The following is a 24,686-nucleotide window of genomic DNA, read 5'->3' as shown; positions in this document are numbered from 1 at the left end:
AGAGAATTCTATACCGACCACTCTTTCTCTCTCGCGCTCCATTTTCTTTTTTTTTTTTTTTTTTTTTATCTCGTCTTAGATCACTTCGAAAACTGTCTTGGCACGTCCGCCGCGCTCATTCGATATAATCGTTCTTATACCGCCTCATACTTCGCATAAAGTGACTTAAAAGCCTGTAAGTACATTGCGCGAACATCGTGCGATAGAACGACGCACTTCCTATAAAAAAGACATTATTATGGCGTTACTATAAAAACATTACAATTCACCGGGTCAACTTTGCCCCAAGGACAACCATAATACGCGTTTAAAACCCTATGAACCGCGTCCAGAGGACGGAGAAAGATTGAATTTTCGTCCCATAATATTTTACGGTTGCGCGTTATACTTTTATGCTAATAGTAATAATAACGTAAATGCTTATATAGCAATTTTAATTATGACAAACTTCAATTTATCATTTCAGGCATTTAATTAAATATACCCTTGAAATTTTCATACGCCGCTAATGCGCTGCAGAATTAAACGTAATCGTGAAAGATGCATCAAATTGAAACATTATTCGATTTCGGGGCGTAACCGCGCCACGCCGAATTTATAATACTACGCTGCGCTTGTTGTCTGAAATAAACGCGTAGACCACCTTCGGAATTTACGTTATTGTTAAATGTTATTTTCCTTGCTAAGTTGAAATGGCTTCCACGGTAATATTATCGTAATGTTCTATTCAAGTTCGACAAGGAAGACGTTTAACGACGTCTATGTAGAGACTATCAAGTGGTCGACTGCACTACCGAGATTACAAGTGTACAGTGCCGTATTCGTACGCCATGAACAGTAGAAGTCCCTCTGCCTGAGTACCCGACGTACCTGCTGGTACTGTAATCTGACGAGGCACCGACCACGAAGTGAGAGAACCGTTGGTCCATTTCGAACGTACATTGCGTCTCGGAGTCGTAATTTGCAAGTCCGGACGCGGTTCTAACTGGGCCAAAACTCCATCCCGCCAAGTTTAAGCGAGCTTACGCTTTAAAGCTTATGTTTGTTTAAGGAGTTGGCGTGTTGCCGTCGTCGAATACGCAGGCTACGTAACCCACGTCTCTATGGCGGTGGTGTAAGTTAGCGCGCTCAAGATCAACACCCACCAAAAATAGAGCCCTTAATTACGAATCAAACTTCAATCTCGCGCAGTTGCAAATTCGAGTTTCGAATTACTATTCTGCATTACGATTCGAAAAGTTTCATCCGGCGATTTATATGTCTCCCATTATGAGCGCGAAACGGTTTCAATATTTAATCTACGATGCACGACGTGGCTTATGAATAATACAACGCGTCTTTATAAAGATATCTCATAAGGATGGTTTATGAACACGAAGATAAACATAATTCTCGGAAAGTATGAGAACTATAAAGAAATAGAGATAAAAATCATTCATTTCCAATATACTTTTTTCTTTTTTTTATTTTTTACGAGACTTCAGGTTGATGACATTGTTAAAAGTTACATAGATATATATGGTAATCGTGCTTTTCCTCGACGATATCTTTCGAGTGAGCGAAATGGTTTCAGCAGTAAACCGGAAACTGCGACTGCAGGGTGACATAGAAAAAGCCGGGTGGAAGCAACGATGACGTTGGTCCTTATGAAAATCAACGGTCTGTGTCTTGTCTGTCTAGGCACGATATATCCGCGGATTATAAATGTATGCGAATTTAAACGGCCGTACGGAAAGTATTGTTATGTCATGCCGGCGTCTTCGCGTCAGAAAGTCATTGCAAAGCTACCGAGAGACGAGAGAAAAGACAAGAAACGAGCGTCTTCTTATTTCGTTTGGCTTTGCTTCCGGCCCGCCCGCGTCCAGTTACGTCACGATAAGGTTTCCAGTTGAGATATCATCGCGAAAATAATATATTACGTGTACCAAAGAAAGATATCGAGTGTGCATGTACAAAGGATGTCAAAACGGTCCCGCAGCATGTATTCGGTTCTTCCGACGGCCAATAGCATAGAGCAAAACACAATTTTCTTTTCTATTTTGACATAAATGCACCAAACTCGCGACATCAAGTTTCCGCTTTATATAAAAGCTATTTAATTCACTTCAATAATATGAGACATTAATAGAGGATAATATATATTAAAAATATTACGTACAACGTGTACACGATATTAATCAGAGTCATAAGTGTTCTTTCAAATCTTTATAAATTTCAATTTTATCTACCATAAAAGAATTTTCTATTTTTTTTTCTCTCTCTTTTTTTTTTTTTAATATTTCGAAATAATTCACAAAATTTTTTAATCTTTCTCAAACAGGGCGGGAACTTTTTATTCCTAAGTAGCAATTTACGCCCGCGTGATAAAAATTTCAACTATTATCATAAAGAATTCGGACATTTCGCAACGATCGTGTAAGATGTAGGAATAAGAGACGCGGAGCTGAAATTCTTTTCGATTTCACGCTGCGAGCGATGCTAGGATCATTCTCTCTGAAATTTAGCGAACTGATATTCTTTTTTGGTTTTAACGCGCAAAACGTCCACGGCTCCTTCGTCCGATGCTCGTGTCAGAACTTGCCGAGAAAACCACCGGGGAGAAGAAGGAAGGCAAAAGAACGCCGTGTTACTTCGGTCGAGGGGGGTGGGAAAGGGGGGAGGGGCTCTGGCTCCCGACACGCTGATTCGACCCAGCGCAGCGTGGCACGTCACGATGGGATTTCCGGCCGAGATATTCCCGTGGAAATAAAATAACACCGGCGCTCCGGCCGTATATTCATAACTGTCGACAGCCTCCGACCTTGCGCAAACGTTTGCGGCTCCGAGTCGCGGAATTAAAATATCGCAAGGAATTTTTAATCTTTTATCTATATAAACGTGTGTATATACGTCCGCTATGAATTGAGAAATATTCGCTGATAAGCTAATTTTACAGCCCCGCCGTCGCGTCGCGTTGATTTCAAGGTAAAGTTAACAAGCCCGGGCATATGCATTTCCGTTCGCCGGTAACTCCAGAGCCGACAATTCAACTCCGTTCGGCTCAAGGGTTAAGGAAGGGTGGATTACTAGCACGTATCGAGTAGCTGTGCGTTTGTCACGATATCGCGTGTCGTGCTTTGGGATTTAATCCCGCCGTATGTAGATGCGCGCCGCGTACACATGTACGGGAGTTACGATCTAAGTAAATCCACGAAACGATATCGCGCAAAAGGAAGCCCTTTTTAGAAAGATCGAACAATACCTCGCGGTCGAGTAAGCGCGGGACGCGATGCTCTACGAAATAAGGAGGCGATTCCTTTGTGTACCGAAGATCTCCGTTCTTTGAGCGACCAAACGTATCCCGGGGTAACCTGAATAAATCGTGGATTTCAGGAGCAATAAACTCGATCCTTTCCCGGTCATCGAAATCTAGATCGTTCTTGTTGACTCGTCGAAAGTCTTCTCTTTCTATAGGTAGCGCGGATTATCATAGAAAGGAGGGCCAGAAAGAATTTAACATTTGAGCTGCATGTCTAGCTTTCGAAATACGTAAATCCGAATGATGCACGCGAATTTCGGCGAATAAATGTCGATCGTGGTTTTCTTCGTGGCGCGTCGATAAAGGTAAATGATTCGGTAAATGCGAAAACTTTTTTTTCGCGATCCACCGCGCTGTATAAAAATGTAAATCGTAGCATAATTTACTAATGCGGATACAATTTATCGTTCGGGCTGAAATAGACGACGGGGATGAATGTTCATTTGCCACCGAGTAAAAAGTAAATTTTGTAATCCGCCGAGGGGTGTTTATTAAAAAAATCTCTTTTACGTCGTTCCGTCGATCTTCCACGCGTGAAGAATGATGCACGTTTTGTATACGACGTGTGAATTACATGGGCGCGCGATGGAGTTTGGCCAGGAGGAAAAGACCCTTCGACGCGCGGTAGTGCTTTCACGTAGGAACGCCTTTTCATTCCCGCAATTTACATCCATTTGTACCGAGAAGACGCGGCCGATACACCTGGCTCACGCTAACAGCGGCTGAAAGCACTCGGCTAGGACCTATTCGGAGCGCCTCGTGGATATAGGTCGCGTTCGAACGTGCGAGGAGGTGCCGAATGAAAAGAATCATTCCTTTGTCATAGCTGAGATATATAGTCACGGTAATAATACGGCGCAGTAAGGCGAAGTACGGGTGAAGTAAAGCGAAATAAGAGGATGGTAGATTCGGAAGGCTGTTGGATAATGTTGTCCCGTTCTGGCACCGTTCTTTTACGAGCCAATTTACAGCCTGCAGAAGGGGCAAATGAACTCAGCACTTTCGCTTGATTGAGACGAGTAAGCAGTCACTTTGATGCTATTAATTCTGCAAGTGACGTAAACGTTTTCTTTTTTTTTTCTTTTTCGTTTAATATGTAAATGCACGCGAATGCCGAATGCCGCTTACAAAATCCTCGCAAATAGAATCTCCATCGCGGATTAGCGAAAGGTAAAAGCATTTAAAACGCACGCGAACCGGCACGAATCGCGGACTCGTAAATAATAATGACCCGAATGATTAACGGTAAGGGACAGAACGATACCGATCTTAACAAATGCGGAGCATCGTCATTACGTAGCGCAGCAACGTCGAGTGGTAAGAAACAATTTCCTTTCTCGAAACGAATGTTACGAGACTGCGTCTGATGAAGAGATATAAGGAGCGAACGAGAGGAGAAGGGGACGAAGAAAACAAGGAGGGAGATAAAAAGTTTCTCTATCACAAGATAACGTTGTCGAGCTCCAACGTCATCTTTTATGTCCCAATTTACGCCTCGGGGTGAAGGGAAGGGTGGGCGGGATCGGGGTGCCTTCTCGTCGCGTTTCGAAGGGGGTGAGGCTGCTTAGATATAAGATGAAAGAGGCTCGCGCAGAAAGAGGGTGCTCCAAGGCTGAAATGGAGGAGGTATCTTGCTCCCGGCATCCCTTACCTATGAAGTTTGATTATGTTTTTAGGACGTAGAGAAGAAGCGGATCAAATTTCGTAGCCACTCAACCCGGCCTCGGTGTCCGAGCACGATCTTCTTCCGTCCGAAGTATATAACACAATCTCTTCTTATAGTTGTGTTTACCGTGCAACTCCGTGTTCGCAATCCGATCAAACAAATCGAGCATAAGCGCGCGAACGCGCGCGCCTTACACTCGTGCGTTACGGCACAATTTATATCGTTAATCCGGAAAATTAATGAGTCCCCCCCCTTCGACTTTTGTTCGCTATTTCGCTATTTTCCGACGGTAAACAAAAATCGCTTCTCGCCCCGTACGCCGCGCGTTCGCTAATGCGCCCCGTGAATCGTAAACGCTTGCGTCGGCGCGAATTTCTGCATGTATTTCATTTCGTTACAAAAGCTTCAAATTACAAAACAAACGGCGTTAACATCCGTCCGAATTAATGATCGTGGAAAACCGATGATGACAGGGAACGGGCGTATCAATGGAAAGCCCCCGTGTCAAGCTGCTATGACGAGGTAGAGCTCGAAAACATTTTATGCGATATACGCTGCGGCCAGGAGTCCGCTCCGCATTGTTGGCCCTGTCAACTGCACACACCTACCTACGCACAGTCAGGGCGGACATACGTACACGCCTGTGTGCACGAGCAAACTATCCGCATGACCCCAACTGGATTAGGCTTGGACGTGTATCCATAGACATACACGCGTGTGTGTACCCTGGGCCACACGCGCGAGGGATAGCCCCATATAGCCGATTGATCGTCAATAAAATTCCTCCCCCTTCCCCCCTCGGGCCCCTTTCCGTCCTCCTCGCCATCTTCCCATCGGTCGATGTCAAAACCCCTCAGGTTCCCGAAGCCACCCGTAATTTCTCGTCGCGGCTTCTTTCTCCTTCATCCTACACGCGCGTGAGATGTACTGACGATACCAGATTAATCTCTCAGCGGGCGCGACGTGGTGTGCCAAGAAGTCTTAGTCTTAGTATTACGTGTAGCAAGTCTGACGAGGCTCATGTTAATCTTGTTTCGTGACCACGGAGCATGAAGTAATTTTGACGTGATACCTCGCGCGATAATTTCATCGGTTTGTAAATGCGTTAAATAAAATGCGCATTTAAAAAGAGAAAAAAAAAAAAAGAATTACGCACGTAATTACGTTTATACTGCGAAACGTCAAACGTTCATAATCTCTTCCGAAAATGAGCCTGTAATCGCGATACGATTGTAATTGCTGTATATGAAAACCGATACGTAACGCGATGTATTTTAAACGTTGTTAAAATGACGAACGTAACAATGCGGTAAATGGAAATATTATTTGCGATCGGCACAGATATATCGATGACGCGTAACGGTGTCCCCCCGCGAAAATTTCCGTTATTTTTATTCTACGAAAGTTCTTGCGGCAATCGAGCCATCTCGCGCATTTAAATTTAAATGGTATGCGAATTAGGCGGCGAGTGCATCGAGTTACCGGTATTGCATGTAGACTGCGGAAAACGTTTTACGGGAACACTGGAATTCTCTCCACGAAATAGATCTTTAATTGGATCCTAAGTCAGAGGGAGTATCGCCCTGTTTAACGTAATGTGCGTCGAAGCGTGACCAACGACGATCAGTAGGTTCGTCCTCGAGAACGCTACTTCGCGTGCTGATCGCATTAACTCCGGCGTGGCCCTGCCCCGAGGGCACGTTTTCCGCATAGCCAATATCAAGCAAGCCTCGGAATACGTGCGAGGGTACACAGCCCCTGGCAAATAATCGGAGAATACGCCGAGTATTCTCGCGCCACCAGTTAAAATGCCCACTGCGCATGCTAATGCGTTACATCGAGAAACGGAGTATCCCTCTCGTTCGGCTATTTTGCACCGATTTTCGTTAAATTCAATTTTTCTCCGTTTCCGCCCGGCCTCCTCCTCCCCCCCCGAGATAAGAAAAAGGTTCCTACGTGCCGCGGCGACAACGCGACAAATTACTATCGCCTCGAAAACACGAAAGGAAACGGTAGTTAAGTTAACCGTAACGCGAAAGGAATTCGAATCCGGAGTATTAATTACGTAATCGTTATCTACGGCGCGGCCGGAAATTTTGATTATAATTATAGAATAGGGGATGATAGTATCGATCTCATTATTTCGACATCACCGCGGCAATAGCGAATATATAATATAAATATCGAGGCGAAATATTACTGAAAGTGCGTCATTAAATGGCATTTTCAACGGGATAATTGAACCTCGCGGAGAACGAATCTCATTAGCTAATTTTCCTCCGGATGGCACTCTTTAGATATTAATGATAAACGCCATGAGCAACTTATCCTTCATTTAATTCTCGCGCCCCCAACTTCTCGCTCGAATAATCTCATTCCGAAAGCTTTTTCGCCTTAACGATGCATGTTTCGTTCCGAACAACGGGGCTTATGCTATTCTTTGGCTGCTTGAGATAGTAGGACGAAAGTCGAGCTAATTTTGAATAATGAGCGTATATTAAATTCAACCTGAATAACGCCAGGAGTGCAACGTGGTGTTCATGACGAGTTGCCAGCTACTCTTTACCGAGATATACTCGAGCTGTTGCAACCTTTAGAACGGGCTTCGCGCTGGGACGAGTCCTTAACTGGCTTTAATCAAGTGAAAACTTCTCGGAATGTTCAACATTGCGTTCCACATCTTCCGACGCTTTCGACCAGGAACAATAAGAACTATCACAACGCGCATGATGATTAACTACAATGCTACAGTAATTAACATATCTTTAGGCAACCAAACAAATCGCGAACGGTAATTGACGTTGAAACTTTCTTCTCGTTTTCATTTTTAATACGTCTCGCCGTGCGATTCCGTTCGCGCCGACATTGCCGTAAAATACTGATTCGACAGTAGTTCGGTTATAAAAAATTTTTTTATTAAAATAGACAACGCTAAATATTACTTTTATAGTATTTGCGCCAACAAGTGACATAGACAAATCTAGCCAAAATATTTTTCCCCGGGGGGAAGTCTACATACTTTTTTGGTGAAAACATTATCGGAGCGATTCGACGGAGTGCAAACTCTTGAAAATGATAAGTGACGCCCTGGCTTTTCGTGAAAGAGACGGAGAGTTGAGTGCCTCCTTCGGGGCTGAGCCAACCAGTAAACAACGATTTGTCATCGAGACTAATAACGGCATTCTGCTCGGAGCAATATCATACACTGCACCTACTTCCGTTACCGCTTTATTTGTCTCGATTCCCCTCGGTACATCGACCGGCGGAAATTTCCGCGCGAGGCAATATGAGCCATTGGGACAAAACGAATCGTGCGGATTGATGCCCGGCTATTAAAAATTCCAGGCGCGCGGTATGCCGAAAAATAAATGGCGCGAGGGGGCTTACGGTTGCGCTTTATTAACGGCAATGTCGCAATGTATTTATCCTATTTGCGGAAGTACGGCGAATATCGCGTCATTGTCGGGACATTAAATCGCACGTTTGTTTTACCGCGCATTGCACGTCCTCGCGTTATTTGTCAAGCGTACATACAATATGCCAAGCATTTCAAACTTCTGATATCGCTTCATTCTATCCGACCGGCCGGCGTTCAGTCCGAATCTAACCCGCGTTCAATATCCGAAAAATGTTTTATATTATAACTTCAAAATGAGGGAGACAGAGGCGCTTTCAGCGATACATCGAGGAGCGCGCGCGGACATCGATTCTTTTTATATTCCTCTATGTGCGTATCGGAACAATGACATCATGGTGCGATGCGTAAGCTTAATATAGCAGCTCTGTGAAATTTCCATAATCATGGCTCCGTGTTGTAATTCTATTGTACATGAACGCGGTATGTAAAAGAAGGAAGAGGAGAGGAAAAAATGAAAGAGAGAGAGATAGAGTGACCAGAGGGGTGGGAGATGGAGATTGCGGCCACGTAACTTTGCAAGCAAGTACATATAAAAATATATACGTATAAAATGTAGTACATAAAAACGTGTACTATTACACGTCTTGTACATTATTAGTTAAAGTGTAATATGATGCAAACATATATTTAAAAATGTGTTTCGTAAAGGTTCTTTTTAATTTTAATTAATTCAACACGCGCTAATTATACCCTGCCCAAATTATTCTGGTAATTTTGTACCTATTCATAATTTATTTCCGTGATATTTTCACGTAAATATAACAATATTTGAAATATCGCGTATAACAGGGGATTTCGCATTTAATGCATAAATATAGATTCAATATAAATATAGAGAAATAAAGATTATTAGCTAATTACCATCGCCGGTAAATGCATTGTTAAAAGGCAAAGAATGATAATGCTTCCGCGGAATATCTGTTGTTCATCTGTTTTACGCTGGAAATGTATCTCGTTTCTCCATTTAAGGATTAATTACAGCCGGCAGCGTGTTACGTCACGCGCGCCCTCCACTGTTCGCCAGCGAAATGCATTCGAAGCCGCGAGATATCTTGCCCATGCAATCCGGAGAGCTCGCGCATCGGGAAGAATCGCTACGGGGGCGCGTTCGTTCGTGCACTAAAAGGGGTGAGAGATAGTACATGGGGCGAGAGAGTGGCAAAAAAGAGTTCAATTTACGACGTCAAAGTGGCGCAGGAAAGAACGATATGGCCGAATCGGTAGAATCCGATGCGCTGTAACGTACGGACGTAGGCGAGATGGCACGGATAAAAAGCGATTCGGGAACGGGTAGGAGGAGTGAGATAGTGGAGCGAGGCAAGACAGTAGTCAAGCCGGCGTATACACGTACACGGTGGATCGCAGCTTAACGGGAGGCACGTTCAGGACGTGAGAGACGTGAGGGTGGTCGTTCGGCTATGGGTGGCATTAGCGGCAGTAAGCGGCAAAAGCGGGGACTCGATCGAGTCTCGTATACGCGCATACACTTGCGTATCCCGTATTCATGCACGCGTGCACTCTGTGCAGGACCGATCCAGCGCCGTCAGGTCAGGCACCCTTTATCCTCGCACAATACACACGCACGTCGCGCCCTGTGTATTCGTGCACGCGCGTATACACGCGGGCGAGGCAATTGGGTAATGGGCGATTTAACACGGGCCATCAGATAGCGCGACGGGGAACAAGGAGGTGTGCGCTTCCTCGATTTCCGTGACTACGGACTCGCGGTAAGAACGTACGCGCGGTGGCGGATAATGCCAACGGGGGTGGAAGGAAAGATCCCCCGCGGTAAACGGGAGAATCACCGGGACTGCGGAAAAACCCTTCCTGATTGCCACAGCCCGCGGGTTTCCTCCCCGTTCGTTCGACACGCTCTCCCCGTTCCCACAGGAAAGGGTGAGAGCAAAAGGGACGCAAAAGCTCGGACTCTCCAAGTCAGATAGAAATAAAAAAAAGGTAAAAAAAAAATTAGCGCTGTACACGTCATCGTGGTCCCGCCATCGAGGCGCCAATCTCGTTATTAACATTTAGTTTGTATGTGGAACACGTGGTAACTTTTATACTCCCGCGTTTGCTTCTTTCTTTAGTAACTTGACGAAACTTCCGACGCGCGGCAACAAAAGGGATCGAAAAGAAGGCCCTGATGAACGTGATATTTCCAGGAGAATAATGTCGTTTTTTTTCTTTGATACCGAACAAAAATTGAATAGGTGATTTCGAGCTCGTCATGAATCGCTAATTACGGACGCTACGTTGCTTAGTATGAGCGAAAGAGATTCGTATAAATTTATAAAGAATCAAAGAGCGACCTTATATATTCATGGAGAGTTCCTAAGCGGATTCAAATAAAAAAAAAAAAAGAAAAATAGTAAAAATAAAAAAAAGAGAAAACTCTCGCAGCAATGGTTATATCTCGCGTTATAAAAACTGTAAAAGTATTTTAAGCCTGTTATTCGTATGAAAATTTCAAGCGCTAAATCCAATCTGCGGTAGAATTATATAAACTTTTCCCACCTTTGTATTTAGCTCGCGTATATTAACGTTGAGAAATATTGAGTTCATCACGCATCTGATTATGCACTACAATAATTACTGCGCGCAACAATTTGCCGCACGTGCTATTCAGCCCGGCCGAAAATTTCCTCTTTTAAGCAGCGGCGGCAGGCAAGATTAAACACAAAAACAATCCACGCGTTGCGGGAGGGTATATTTTGCGTTCGATCATTAATTCCGCCTTTGTGCGGAGCCGCGCGGTATATCCGCGAGAAAGCCGCGCCAGGCAACAAACGATTTGCAGTTATTAAACTCCGCGCATAAAAGTAAATAAGACGCCTGAAATCGGCGTTTTCTTTTTGTTTCCTTCTCTCTTTTTTTTTTTCTTTTTTTTTCCACTGCCTTGCATTCGCGTTTCGTTGCACAGGCTCCCTGCACCCGAAAATGTTAACGTCGTGCAAACGACGTTGACGCCTGATGAGACCGGACTTTTTTTCCTCCCGCGTGTTGCAGCGGACGCGAAATAACCGTCCAGCTGGGCGCGGAGTGATAAATGTGTCTTAACTTGTGACCACCTGGTCGACGTCGTTCGTTCCTGCCCATACGCGTACGCGTACACGGTACATCCGCGTCGGACTGCGCCCGGCAATACGGCGGCATTATTTTGCATCGATTTACATAACGGATAAAACGCGACTGTACGGTTCGCGCGGTGTTGGTAGCCTCCGCGTTGTTGAAATAGTTGGATTATATTTTCGAGATTCTCTCTCCCTCTCTTTATTGTGCGCGCATTTTATCCATTCCCATTCAAATACCTCGTCATTTTATTTCGTCACCTGGCGCGTTGTCGACCAGTCGTCGGGTGTGTGTAGACAGCGCGGACGCAGTTGCGTTACAACTTATTAAAAACGGTATAAAGATACGGAAGGTATAGGTACCTGGAAACATTTATTTAAACATGTTAAACATGTTAAACTCTTTTTTTTTCCCCATCGCGTAGCTTTTCTGAAAGTACACGGATTTTCGTACGACGGATTCTTTTTTTTTTTTTTACCATTCATCATTAAATTAAATAGAAAATACAATAATTAACGGCTTTAATTAACTAATTTGCGGAATTATTCACTTAACATTTTCCACTAATAAAATAACGACAGTGATAATCCTCACATTGTTGGAATATCTGAATCATATTTTCGGAACAACGAACAGGCCATGTTTGCATTCATATATTTTGTTCATCGTATTTATTTTTGCTATTAAACACCTTGTTGCTTAAAGCGAATTATTAAAACTGCGTAAACAAGCGACTGCGGAAAATTCAGATGATAACGCCTGATAGCATTCAGGCTAGAATTCAAACGGTGTTACGTCCCCTTAACCAAAAGAAAAGAAAAGTCTCTCCTATACCTTTCCGAATACGTTTATCGTTACGATAAATGGAAATGCGATGGTCAGTGACATTAATTAATTGATTTTTGGAGTTATTCAATTATTCAGGGGTTCCAAACATGTTCATGTGCACACAGCTTTCGGAAGTAATCGACTGATAAACCTCATTATTAGCGTACTGCTATGCTATTGGGCAAATTAATTCATTGACTGTTAATAATATTGATTCTACTCTATCAAACAATACCACGCGCGTATCGACAGATATGATAATTAATAGCTGCTACTTACAGGCCATCACAATCCTGCGAATTTAATGAATTTTTAACATTGTACGACTGTTACATGCGGAACCGCGTCGTAACAATAATCCTATTTTCCGATCGGAATAGCGCAAATCGAACGTAAATGGTAGTTCCTAGGATGTATGGCCGTATTCCTCTACACGTACAATGTGCTCGACTATTCAAACAAGCGTCGGACGTAAAATTTAGGTTGCGCGAAAAGGATTTTCGTTGTGGCGCAACCGTGGCTTCGATACCGCAGCCGGTCAGGCGCGAATAGAGCGGCGGCTATAAGCCCGGATTAATTGTGTTCAAATATTAGCGGCGCAGCGACGGTACAAGGGAAGAGAGATCGAAGTACAGGAAAGAGAGGAAGCGAGAGAGAAAGAACAAAATCCGAGAGGGGTAGCGTTCAGGGTGCTTTGCTACGCGGGGCCGCGGCTGACCCGAATCCTTGCATGCGAGCTCACGGCCGCGGGCTGAAAACTTGCTGGCGCAGGAAAAGCTGCGCTGGCTGATTCAAGGAAATGCGAGAAAATGCCCGTGGAAATTCAGAAAATCATGCCAGCCCACCCTTTGCCGCGCGATACGGCCGTAGCAACCGCGGCTCAACGGCGTCGGCGAATCCAGGGAGGAAGGAGGGATCGATTGCGAGCGGTGTGTACGCGGCCTACACCGTTATTACACGCGCCACATGCATTTTCTCAACTTCCCGTTTCCGTCGGCTGTGCATCCCCGCGAGAAAACGTAATTTCCTCCCGATACTATGCGCCGGCCGGAACAATCCCCCGTTTCATCCCCGCGGCACGGCTCGCGCGGACTCGCGCTCGCGATTCCGCAACGTTAAGACGAGCGCGCTCGATATTTTTATCTTCCTGTAAACTGACATTTTCTTTGCCACGTCAATTTCGATCTGTCTCGCCGCCCGACGTACGTGCTCGCGTGAATTCCTCCGTTTCCGCGCCGGTGTATCGATTGCTCGCATCGCGAGATACCTATTGTGCACGGACGGTTACATAGCGTACGCGGGAATAATCGACGAAGGCACTTGATAAAACAAAAATTTCCTGCCCGCCGTTATCGCGCTGATATTATACCGTTGATGCATGCGCCCGTAATAAGTTGCGTACTCTCGGCCGCGATGCGGCGTCAATAAATTACACGCCAATGAGAGGGCGCGTTTGTTATCGACGTTTAGAAAAATCATCGGCGCTCGAAAGGCACTCCAGCGAATTCCAATACGCGGACGACGTTCTGATAGACGAGACGCCTGCCTTCTCTACCGCGACGGGTTATTGGCAGTACAGATATATGCCTGTTTTACGAGATAGGCAGTGCGACGGCCGAGTTTATTGCCTTAATATTAGATACAATGTTATCATCGCTCAAGCTTTATATCTGTCATCGTTGAAATTGCTATTTACCATAGACGCCCGGAGGTCAATAGATAGATCTTGACGAGCGCCCTCCTCCCCCGCTTACCGTCAAATGTCGTTTAGCGTCTTCGTGAATCAAAATGCAAATTAGGCTTTCACAATCACGGATACCGAACGTGCAGGTGTTCAGGAGCTTCTGGGCATTCCCACGTTTTCAATCCAAATCACGGAGTTATAACGATCGAGGAAATTTCAGGAAAACAACAATTCTCCGAGTCTTAAAAGCAACGTTCGCGATGTGAAAATGTCCGAGGGGACAAATATCATTGCGTCTAAGTAGCCGTGAAATTTTTCCAGCAATAAAATTCATAATTTAGATTAAAACGTAATTTAAAAAAAAAATATATATATAAATAAAAATAGTAATAATAAGAAAAATTATTTTTGTCAGTCACTAAAGTATCGCCGTCTGAAAACTTTATTGGCTATAAAAATTGTTTTCGAAATCTCAATTTCAATTGTGATACGTAGGTTAGATAAACCGAAAACTCCGAAAGCAGGTAGCTACGCGAAAAAAGAAATAAGGATAGGGCATACAAACTGCTTGTAAGTAATGCGGTTGATTTCGTTGCCACGTTAGCCACACACGGGAAAGAAACTCTCGCGTTCGCGGAAGACGATACATTGGGAAGCCAGGTAAGAGGAAGGACAAATAAAAAAGAAAGCCGAGAACGAAGGAAGAGAAGACGGAAAGATACATTTGCGAATTCTATGAATTCGCGCGAATCTACATCTTCTCTGTCGAGCTGCTACATGACAGCAGAAATGTTGCTAAGCTAAAATCGCTACGAGGCATGCGTCTCTTTCTCCCTCGGCGCAAAATAAAAATACGAGAAGTGTCGGGAAAAAAATTTATTTTATGCAAATAGAAGTTTTCAATCAATTTTCATTACGGTGAAACAATCCCGTGGTAAAATTATTTCGAGTGTTGAGTTGAGAGTATTTTAAATAACTATAAAGCTGAGACAATTTTAGAATTTTTATTTTGCTTATTAATATATAAAAAAAAAAATAATAATGTGTTTATTTGATAAAACGAAAAGTTCTATTTAATGAAAAAGATAAATTGTTACAAGAGAATTTAATATTCTTTTCCTGATTACATTTCCTTTACTTTTCGTGCCGCGTCTGCATTATAATTATTCTTTTTATATAACAAAACCACGCGAATGCACATTGAGTTAAGAATACTAATTAAACTGAGAGCATTGGCAGGACTTGTTCATTGTCCTTGACCGGAAATTAAGAGAAGCGTCGAAAGAGACTTTGCTCTCTTGACGTTCGCGTAATTTCGACGTAGAACGATATCCGCGGCGCGTGTCTTTGATCGTATTTGTTTTAAACCTGTTTGAGACCGCGGTAACGCCAAATCTAACACCAAACCGAAACGTTTCTACGGCTATTCCTTTACATTGTGAATACGGTTGACCTGTATCCAGAGGCGTATCCGTGTCGACACGAGGAGGGACAATGGTGTGTCGCGCGTTGTATCGTGTGGACGTGAGAACGGCATGCGAGCGAAAGGACGACCGCGCAGAATTCGCGGTAACCGTTTCCCGCATTCCTCGCGTGCGCTAAGTGATGCGGCGGAAGCACACAATGCAACCGCGGGCGGATAATCTTCACGCAAATGCGGGTAATGGGCTCGCAGCCAAAGCAGGCGAAACGAGGAGGCCACCCCGGTCCAGAGACCCGCGACGGTTTAACCGAAGGAGTTTTTGTTCGATTCCGCGAAGTTATTGTTAAACGGAGAACATTATCTCTCCGGCAGATTCGCTTTGATGACGTTTGCCGCATCGCTTTTCGTGCCGCACGAAGAGCGATAACGCCGGATACGAACGGAAGGACGGACGAGAAGCCGGCTGCGGTGAATTTGCCGTAACTATTTTCCCCGTCTGCATACCAACCGAATGTCTAGCGCGCCGGGGAAACGCGCGACGGGAACCATACGCGGTATACACGTCGCATGCGGTGCAGATGCGCGCGTACATCTCCACATTACGCGCTCGCCGAAGGAACGGGAAACACGAGTCATACGTACGCATAAGTCACACTTAAATATTCCAGGCACGTAGACCGTGAAAAAGTACAAGGAAGGTCGGGGATTTTAAAATTTACGAAAAAGCTCTTTCGCTGGCTTCCCTCCATTTTTCGACAAGCCAAAAAAAAAAAAAAATAAAAAAAAGATAATCTGTGTCGAACTCAAAAAACGTGACACCGACGCGGCGCGCTGAAAGAAACTCGTCTAGGTTCACTTTGAAAGCTTATATAAGATTTACTTAGTGCCACACGCATCTCGTACGATTTATCGGATTCCCGCGGCCCTCTCAGCGAAACGCATCGACGCTACTCTTCCACGCCGCGAGCTTTGCCTCGTGCAAAGTCGACGCCCGCGACATTACCACGCGAAAGCGCGACGCGGAGAAGTCGGACGTGAATTGCCGAAATTTCCGTCACGTAAGCCGAAGAAAGGCTCTCGCCTGCGCGAGAATCGCAATTTCGGGGCGGAAGAAAAATTTCGTATTTCGCACAATCGATCCGACGAACGGGCAACGGCTTTTACAAGGGACTGCCCGACCGGAATGTTACGTACCGCCATGGTTACGGAGTTGTAATACTCGTGACCGCGCCGAATTCAACCGTAACCACTTACCACGTCTACGTAGCATTTCAAGCGTGCCGTATATCGGGGCCACGATCCGACTACGTATAATGCATGCAGTGCATATAGAGCGGCAAAGGGGTGGATACGTATACGCGGTATTCGCCGTATACGTATGCATGGCGCGCATGCATTTAAATGCACAGAAGACAGTAAACGAGAAATGGTCAACGGTTCCGTACAGCCGACTATAATAACGCGCGCAAGCGGCACTACGCCGAGTTTTACTGGCAACGATTTGATAGCACTAATTTCATAAGGGCGTAAAACAAGGGCGCACCGTCGTCTCGAGAAGCGCAAATGTTTGCGGAGCGGAAAACGCGCGACATCCGCTGGCAAATGTTTCTGCCTTCTTGCACGTGCTACCGCTCGAAGTTTCTAACGGCGCGACGCTCGTACAAGATATGAAGCGTATTATCCGCGGAGTAATGTTATTTTATAACTACACTCGTTAGAACATCTACGAAAAATACTGGGATGGAAAAAGATACAGCCGGGGAAGCTGCATTTGATAAGAAATATAATGCACTAACGGCTTTTCGTATTTAATAAATTTTAGCATGTGTATAATAAATTTAGCTTTTGTACGAAATTAATTTTTTGACAAAAATATATTTTCTGCAAAGTACGACCGAGAAAAATAAATTATTTTTTAAATTTATTAATTAATAAATTTCATTAAAGATATTATATGAAAATCGTATTTGTCGTATCTTTCATCGTCAGGCTTTACTATAATAAAGATGCTTGAAAAATATGTATTGACCACAGTATAATATGCAGCGATGCGTATTTTTCTGAATGATACTTATATCTGATTAATCTAACCCGCGGGAAATTTATCTGCTAGTTAAATCTATTATACATATAGCGTAGCAGCTACATCGTGTCTTGATCGAAAACACGTTCCGGTTTCTCTGTCCCGAGTAGCGATATATTTTACTGATTTATCGACGAACAGACTCTTAACGCCGGTGAAATTTAACACCCTGAGCACTTAAAAATTCACTTTGCGGATTCCACTTTAACGAAAGCGACTGTGATTTATTCCGTTAAATATAGTAAAAAAAATTTTTAACGAATCGAACCAGGTTCGATTATAATAAATGCAATAGTGAATCCTATCCTCAAATAGCGTAATTATCTATTTATTTACAATTATATTATTTATGTAACTAATCGAATGTTGAGCTCATTAATATTGAACCGTGAGCATGCAATGAAGATAACACATCTATTTGCCATAAGCGGTGATTCAAATAACGATATCCCTTGATCTTGATTTCCTGGCTATTTATCATAAATATTTACACGTGTCGATGTCGGTACGGTACATACGTGACAACGTTCGATATATTCACCCGGCCGATCCTCGAATACGTATCGGGACAATTCCTCGAGCGATTGGTCAGAATTTTCTCGCTAAAGTAGCCTCGTTGCGGGACATCTACGATGCGGACCGGCATCGGGAAGGGCGTCGGGAGAAAATAGTAGCGATATGTTAAACATCCGCTGTGCCGCGAGGGCAATTTAACGTATGCGCGGTGCACACGTGTACGCACACACCTCGGCCAGGGTATGCACGCCCAGATACACGAAGAGGGGCATACATTCCTGCGAAATCCACGTCATCGATATCGACGGACAGAGTTTTACTGCGAAACGGACGATACCCGCTGCCTCGTCTGCATAGATTACAGAATGCGCTGATGCGCATCGCGAGAATCGGCGTCGATACCCCGAGTGCTAAAACGAATTGCATGTATGAGAAGCGGGTGTATACGCGCGCGCCGATCGAGCGTGTACACGCATATTGCGTGCGACGTGCTCATACACATATATTTTTGTCAAGGATACAACGTACGTGGACGCGTTTATCGAGATCCGTCATCGACGATCGTTTCGCCGTCAAGCGACGAAATCTCGACGTCGAAATAATCGGGTCCGCCGCTTTTTCGATCTGTTCGAAATTGAGTCGATCGCGCAATGGTCGTCCGAAAAATGCATCTATACGGCTATCGAATTCCATCGAGTGGATTGCACGATCGACATCGCACACTCGCTCTCATTTCGACGAACGGCTGGGGGCTTTCAGAAAAATACGTGTCACACGGACGAAAGGACGTAATTAAAACGCAATAAAAATTCGTGCGCGATAAATTTCATTTTTTGCGGATTTTTCTATTTTTTTTTTTTTACTGCAACATATTCCTCAGAAAATCTGACGTCTCAACGTTGTATCTGTTAAATATTTTATCGACTGATACTTTACGGTAATGAAAAAAATTCGCATTAGTTCCCGAAATAACAATAATTTGTGACTATAAGTAGACGTGTTGTATAGAGAACAACAAATATCGATTTCTGATTCCCGCAGTTCCGTATTTGCGATATGTGAGCACTCCCTCCTCGGATACTTGTACTGATTATCGGAAGTGCCGCCGTTGATTATCGAACATGGAGACGACAGTAAGAGCAATTGTCTAGCAATAGTAACAATCAGTGAGTTGCATATTTGAATAATTATGCACGAGGCATTAACAAGACGTTTGCCGATTCATTAATCCATCGCAGAATTTATTGGAAATAATTTAAATAACGTTGAAGTAAAAAAACAAATTAATTTATATATTTCTTGTTCGCGACCATACGTGACGGTAACTTCAAATCCAACTCAAAAACCTTGAAAAATGTTATCTCTCTGCTGTCATATTTTTCCTGTCCTTTAAATTGACCAGTTTTTATTACTCTGTTACTTTTTCGTACATTTATATGAAACGCACGACTATACTATTGTTTTAGGTACTCTTTTGCATATAATTATACATATAATATAAAATATACCCGGGCCGAATTTTTTGCTTATTCCATTATATTTTTTATCTAAATATATATATATATATATATATAATATATAATAATAAAATGATTAAAAGCCTGGATTTTATATTAAAAAATTTTTTCACAAATTTTTTTAATTCTACAGAACAAACAAAATATGATTCGTATCGTTGGCCCGTTCGATAGTTCACATGCGTCACTGGGGAGGGTGAGTGCTACAACAACATTTAATACGAATTTCTCCATAACTATTAAATTCGCTCGAATCGATTGGATTGTTATTGCATTTTCTGCGTACGTTTCATCGCGAGAGCGTATTGATAAATTTTGTATCAATCTGCCTAATGTATTACCCCAGCTTACGTCATTACAGCTTTACATCATTTCGTGCTCAAGTTCCCCGGACCTAATCGTTTGCGATTAACTCCCACCCTTTCGAACGAATATGCAAAGCGGGGGGAATCCGGGCGAGAGCTGCAGGGCGAGTCTGTAATGCGCCAACCGCGCCTTGCTTAATTCGCTCATCGACAAGCGAACATTATCCAAGTACGGAGATACGCGGAGGTACGACAATCGGCAGGACTGGCGAGAGAGAGATAATGACAAATCGTCTGGCACTGGGTTACCGCGTATAATTCTCCCGTTCACGATCGTACACATATGACGCGCGCGGATCGTCTCCCCGAGAAATCCGGATGTAGGATCGCTGGTGTCCGATGCTTTGTGAGGCGCGCCGGGCCGAAATCTAGTCGAGCCGAGCGGAGCGGGGCAGAGCGGAGCAGAGCCGGCAATGACAGCATATATATTCCACGATCGTCCCAATGTGTCCCGGTGCCAATCTTCGTGCATTAATATCATTCGCCGGCCCATCATTCAATTACATGGCAGAGGGCTCGGTGTACCGTCACGCGCGCATCGAGGCTATATCCGTCCGAAACCATCGAGCCCATTGAATATGGATATTATCGGACGCAGAACACTCGTCCGACTTATCGGTTATGAGCGCTCCGCGTGAAATTTCCAAAGATATCTTGCTTATCTCTTTCTCGCCGTCCTTCCATTTTCTCTCCGCAGTAGTACAAACTGGGTTCACGATTGTTTCGAAGGGACGGATGTTAATAATAATGCAAAAGCGTGGCTCTTACGTTGCGATCCCGGCCTGGAATTTTTCTTTTTTTTCCGAAATTGAAAGGCGCGTTGAAATAATCAAGTTCGCAGACTCCCGCTGTGAGAAATATTACAAACGAACGCCGCGTTTTAAATACCGTCTACCGACCTGTGTCGTTTGAAAGTAAGAAACTAAGGAGATCTAGATTAATTGCCAATTCAGAGACATCGAGATCAACGTTTCTTGTTTCGCCCGGCCCGTACAAAGGAATGTTATAAGAAGACGCCAGTCTTTATAGCTTTTAATTTAATTGTCTCGATGGCACGCGATTATTTCGTTTATCCGCGCGCAATCAATGCGCCTTCCGTTGTGCACCATTGGCTCTCAATCGGCAGGGAAATCTGGAAATTTCTCGGGGAAGAAATTACACGCGGCACTGTATTATGTAAGAATAGCCGGGTGCGCTCTGCATAGAAACGCAAAGGGAGAATAGGAAGGATTTTACGAGTGCCTCGGGTTTCTCGGAAAGCAGCTTCGCCTTCTTTTCACCAGCTAAGCCGTCCGAAACGTAAACGTTCACGAAAGAGCGCTCGTACACGCGAGCTTTATATATCCGCACACGTATGCGCGCGCGTTTCGCGACACAATAAAAACGTAGGCGACCAGAATCAACGTCCGACGTGTGTCTGTACCGATGTAAATTGGTGTTTTCCGCAACGGCGGTTTAAAATAAAAGTATACGCCGCCGGTCCTCTTTTTTTCCGAAACGATCGAGGGAAATTCGCCAACATTTTTCGTAGGATGCTCACACCTTATCCCACCGGGCATCCCACTTTGCTCTTTTGCTCTACGATCGCATGATCAAGGAGTGTACCCGTAGGAAGAAGAGTGGTTGCCCCTTCGAACCGGCGGCATAAACATTTCGTTTTATTTCACTCTCATCGAAGCGTACTTCGGGTGTAAAGCTCCTTGATACGTCCTACGTGAGTTGGATACACTCGCGGCACGGCGAGAAATTGGGGCAAAGCAGTATAAAGCGCGATATTCCGTTTCCCTTCGTTCCCGCGCTCGAGCTTTTATCTCGGTAGTTGCCGCCCAAAACATTTTTCGCGCTAGGTACTGACGATTGAATTAAAGAAGGAAGGCGGAAAGTGCCTCCCATTCGACGCGGGGTTAAGGTCGTGGCCGTGTCACGTGCGTCATGTCGATCGTAGAATCAAAGTTATGTTCGATACCGGTAACGCGTCGTAAAATTTACGATGTTTGCACCGGGTCAGCAATTTACGAACATTTATTGTTGCACATGTAATTGGAATATTTCCTGCCCCGCCTGTCGCATATAAATTTGGTAAAATATTACTTGGCGTCGAAATTGCCAGCGTAAAGGCTCACGAGATAATTCCGAAGAAGGTTCAGCTTTTTAGATAACAACCAACAAACGATATTGCACGGGTTTATAAATTTATACTAAAATATAATTAAAAATCTGTATTGTTATATAAAAAAAAAGGAACAAACTTCGCGCTCTTATAACGTCTCAATAAAACGACGGTAACTAATCCAGCTTGCAACATATCGAATGCTATAGCGCGCGAGTCAGGAAGTAAAGCCGTTCCGCGTTCCGTTTTAAAGAATCGCCGGTCAGTGCTAAGATTCCCCGCGCTTCTTTCCACTTAAAGAACCGGTCGTTTCAATCACCATTGACTAGAGTGTCGGTTCTTCCAGAAGCTACGTATACGGCCGGTAACCATCGAGGCAGGTCCGATTACGAGCTAACCGCTCTCTTTCGAGGGGGAAGCACTTCGCGAAAAAGCCGAACTTAAATTTCTGTCTGACCACTCGAGCGAGTCGCGCGGGCCGGGATCGCTCGAATAAAAGTTCCCCGGCGGTCTCTTCGCGTGGCACGGTGGCGATGTATATACATATATATACATATCCGCCGGAGCGGATGGCCATTCCGGCTGGCCGCGGTGGCCTGAGCGAAGGAGAAACTGTACGGACGAGCAGAAGTGGAGAAACCTACGAAAGAAACTCTCGGATTAAAGGAGTGCCGAGCTACGAAAGCTGCATCCGGTCAGTTTCTCGCTCGGACGATTATACTTTCGCGCCGATAATATATCAGCCGATAATGGCTTTGGATCTCTCAAACCCGGGCCAATAGAAGGGCTCTTTCAAAAGTTCTTGGACGAATAGGCAGCGTGCTGTTCTACGCCAATTGCTCCTCTCTCTCTTTCTCTCTTTTCTCGCTTTTTTTTTTTTTTTCTATTTTATTGAAAAACTTTTCGGGGCGATTTTTTAGAAACGCGCAGATTCCAATCATCGCGCATAACTGCATTAAAATATGATTCGCCATGTGTTAAATTTATGTTCTTAATCGCCTCTCGAATTCTCATAATTTAAATGGAAAATTATATCGCAAAGTTATTAACTTGTGAAAACTTTTTTAGTTTTTCCCTTCAAGATAAATCTATTCCGTTAATTTTTTTTTAATACGTCTTTGATTTTTTTAAATAAAACTGCAGTGTTGCAGTTTTATATTCCCGCATACCTTTTCCCGTTATGAATAACTTCCGATAATTACAACAAAATTCTGTCACGATCGAATGTTTGAAGTCTGACAACCAGAAATAATATCCTCAATTTTTTACCTCATTAACGTGACCATAAAATATCGATATGTAAACTCACTACTTTCCATCATCGTTTTCGTGAAATTTGCATTTAAAATTTACTTGATTTTCATTGCTTTCAACGTATCATATGATGACGCTTACGAGCACTCGGTCCAATGCGGACGCAATGATTTTGCTCGCTGATTAGCAAATGCAGAACATAATAATTATTGGAATACACGTTCAGATATTGAAACACATTAAATATAAATTTATCTTTCTATTTATTCCACAAAACCTAACATCCATTACGCCTAATTTATTATTTTCTCCGATAAACGATCTACATATCGATACGAAAAAAAAAGAAAAATTTCAAAATTATATCTTTGCATTTAATCAACAATTTCCAATATTCGCAATTTTCGTTAATAAGCAAAATTATTTATTTCCTAACTTAAAAAATTACGTGAAACGTGTGCAACTGCGTTACTTATTTGTAACTTTTAATTTTAATTTTTTTTATTTAATTTTTGTCATTTTTACTAATAAAATATAACTTTTTTGTTTCAGATGAAAATCGAGAGGAAGACTTTCGTCGAAGGAGCACCAACCTGACATGGCCAGTGCTGAGAGGAGGAGGAGAGCCTAGGAAAGGCATCGAGCATCGGCGGAGCAACTCATAGGTAAGCAGAAATTTTTTTTTAATAAAATCTTTATTTAAAAAATTATTTATTTTTTTTTATTAATTTTATTAACTAAAATAGTGGCATGTCTACATTAATATTTTCCATTTTATGTTACAGTCGGAATTCTACAACTCCGCTGAAGCAGATTGGTAAGTCGTATAATTTTTAATTTTTGTAGTTTGTAATTGGGGTTTAAAAAAAAAATAGCGCGTGCATGGTTTCTTCAAGTATACTCAAAATCTCGACTGTTTTTAAGCGTCTAAACGAATAATTTACCAAATTAATAAATATATATTAATTCTATTTATGAAAATTAAATATTTCTAAAAATAAATATACTTAATTACCGTATTATTCGTAAAACTGCTGCACGCTATCTACATTAATTATAAAATTAGCCCGTGGTCTAATATCAAAATGCACGTCGCATTTGTCACAGAAAGGTTATATTTCGTAAGGCGGTCTTTAAATCTAAATGTATGACATCATAGACTAATAGCGTAATTTCCCGACGTAATAACATACATCAGGAAAGGGCAATGCTTCCGCTTTACCTCGCGAAATTTCCCCTCTGACGGCGTGAAACATTTTGCCTGCCATCAGCAGCGCGTCAGACGAACCCTTTGACGATAACGTAATTATAAATTATACCCGTGAATCGCTCTTTTTTTTCTCCCCCTCTCCCCCCGCCCCTGACGAAATTGCGAAACCGCAGTTTGTCTGGCTCACCTGCATTACCAGCGAAACCGGCGGGCAAGAACGGGAGGGATTTCGTTGAGCCTCGAAT

The 24,686-nt window shown here is 43.4% G+C and overlaps 1 protein-coding gene and 1 long non-coding RNA gene across 8 annotated transcripts in view; one reads left to right on the top strand and one right to left on the bottom strand.

Annotated features, from left to right (window-relative positions):
* Window positions 1-24,654, top strand: part of LOC139106286 (uncharacterized) — a 102,826-nt gene extending 78,172 nt beyond the window's left edge. The window contains exon 5 of the long non-coding RNA XR_011546327.1: window positions 23,784-24,654. This is a non-coding gene — a long non-coding RNA (uncharacterized lncRNA). The remainder of the gene's footprint in view (window positions 1-23,783) is intronic.
* Glurib (Glutamate receptor IB) overlaps window positions 1-24,686 on the bottom strand; it is a 212,217-nt gene that overhangs the window by 148,891 nt on the left and 38,640 nt on the right. The window lies entirely within an intron of this gene.

The sequence above is a fragment of the Cardiocondyla obscurior genome, linkage group LG10 (genome assembly GCF_019399895.1).
Source record: "Cardiocondyla obscurior isolate alpha-2009 linkage group LG10, Cobs3.1, whole genome shotgun sequence".
NCBI classification, from domain to species: Eukaryota; Metazoa; Arthropoda; class Insecta; order Hymenoptera; family Formicidae; genus Cardiocondyla; species Cardiocondyla obscurior.
Note: the sequence above shows the minus strand (reverse complement) of the source record. Positions and strands in the feature narration are given on the sequence as shown.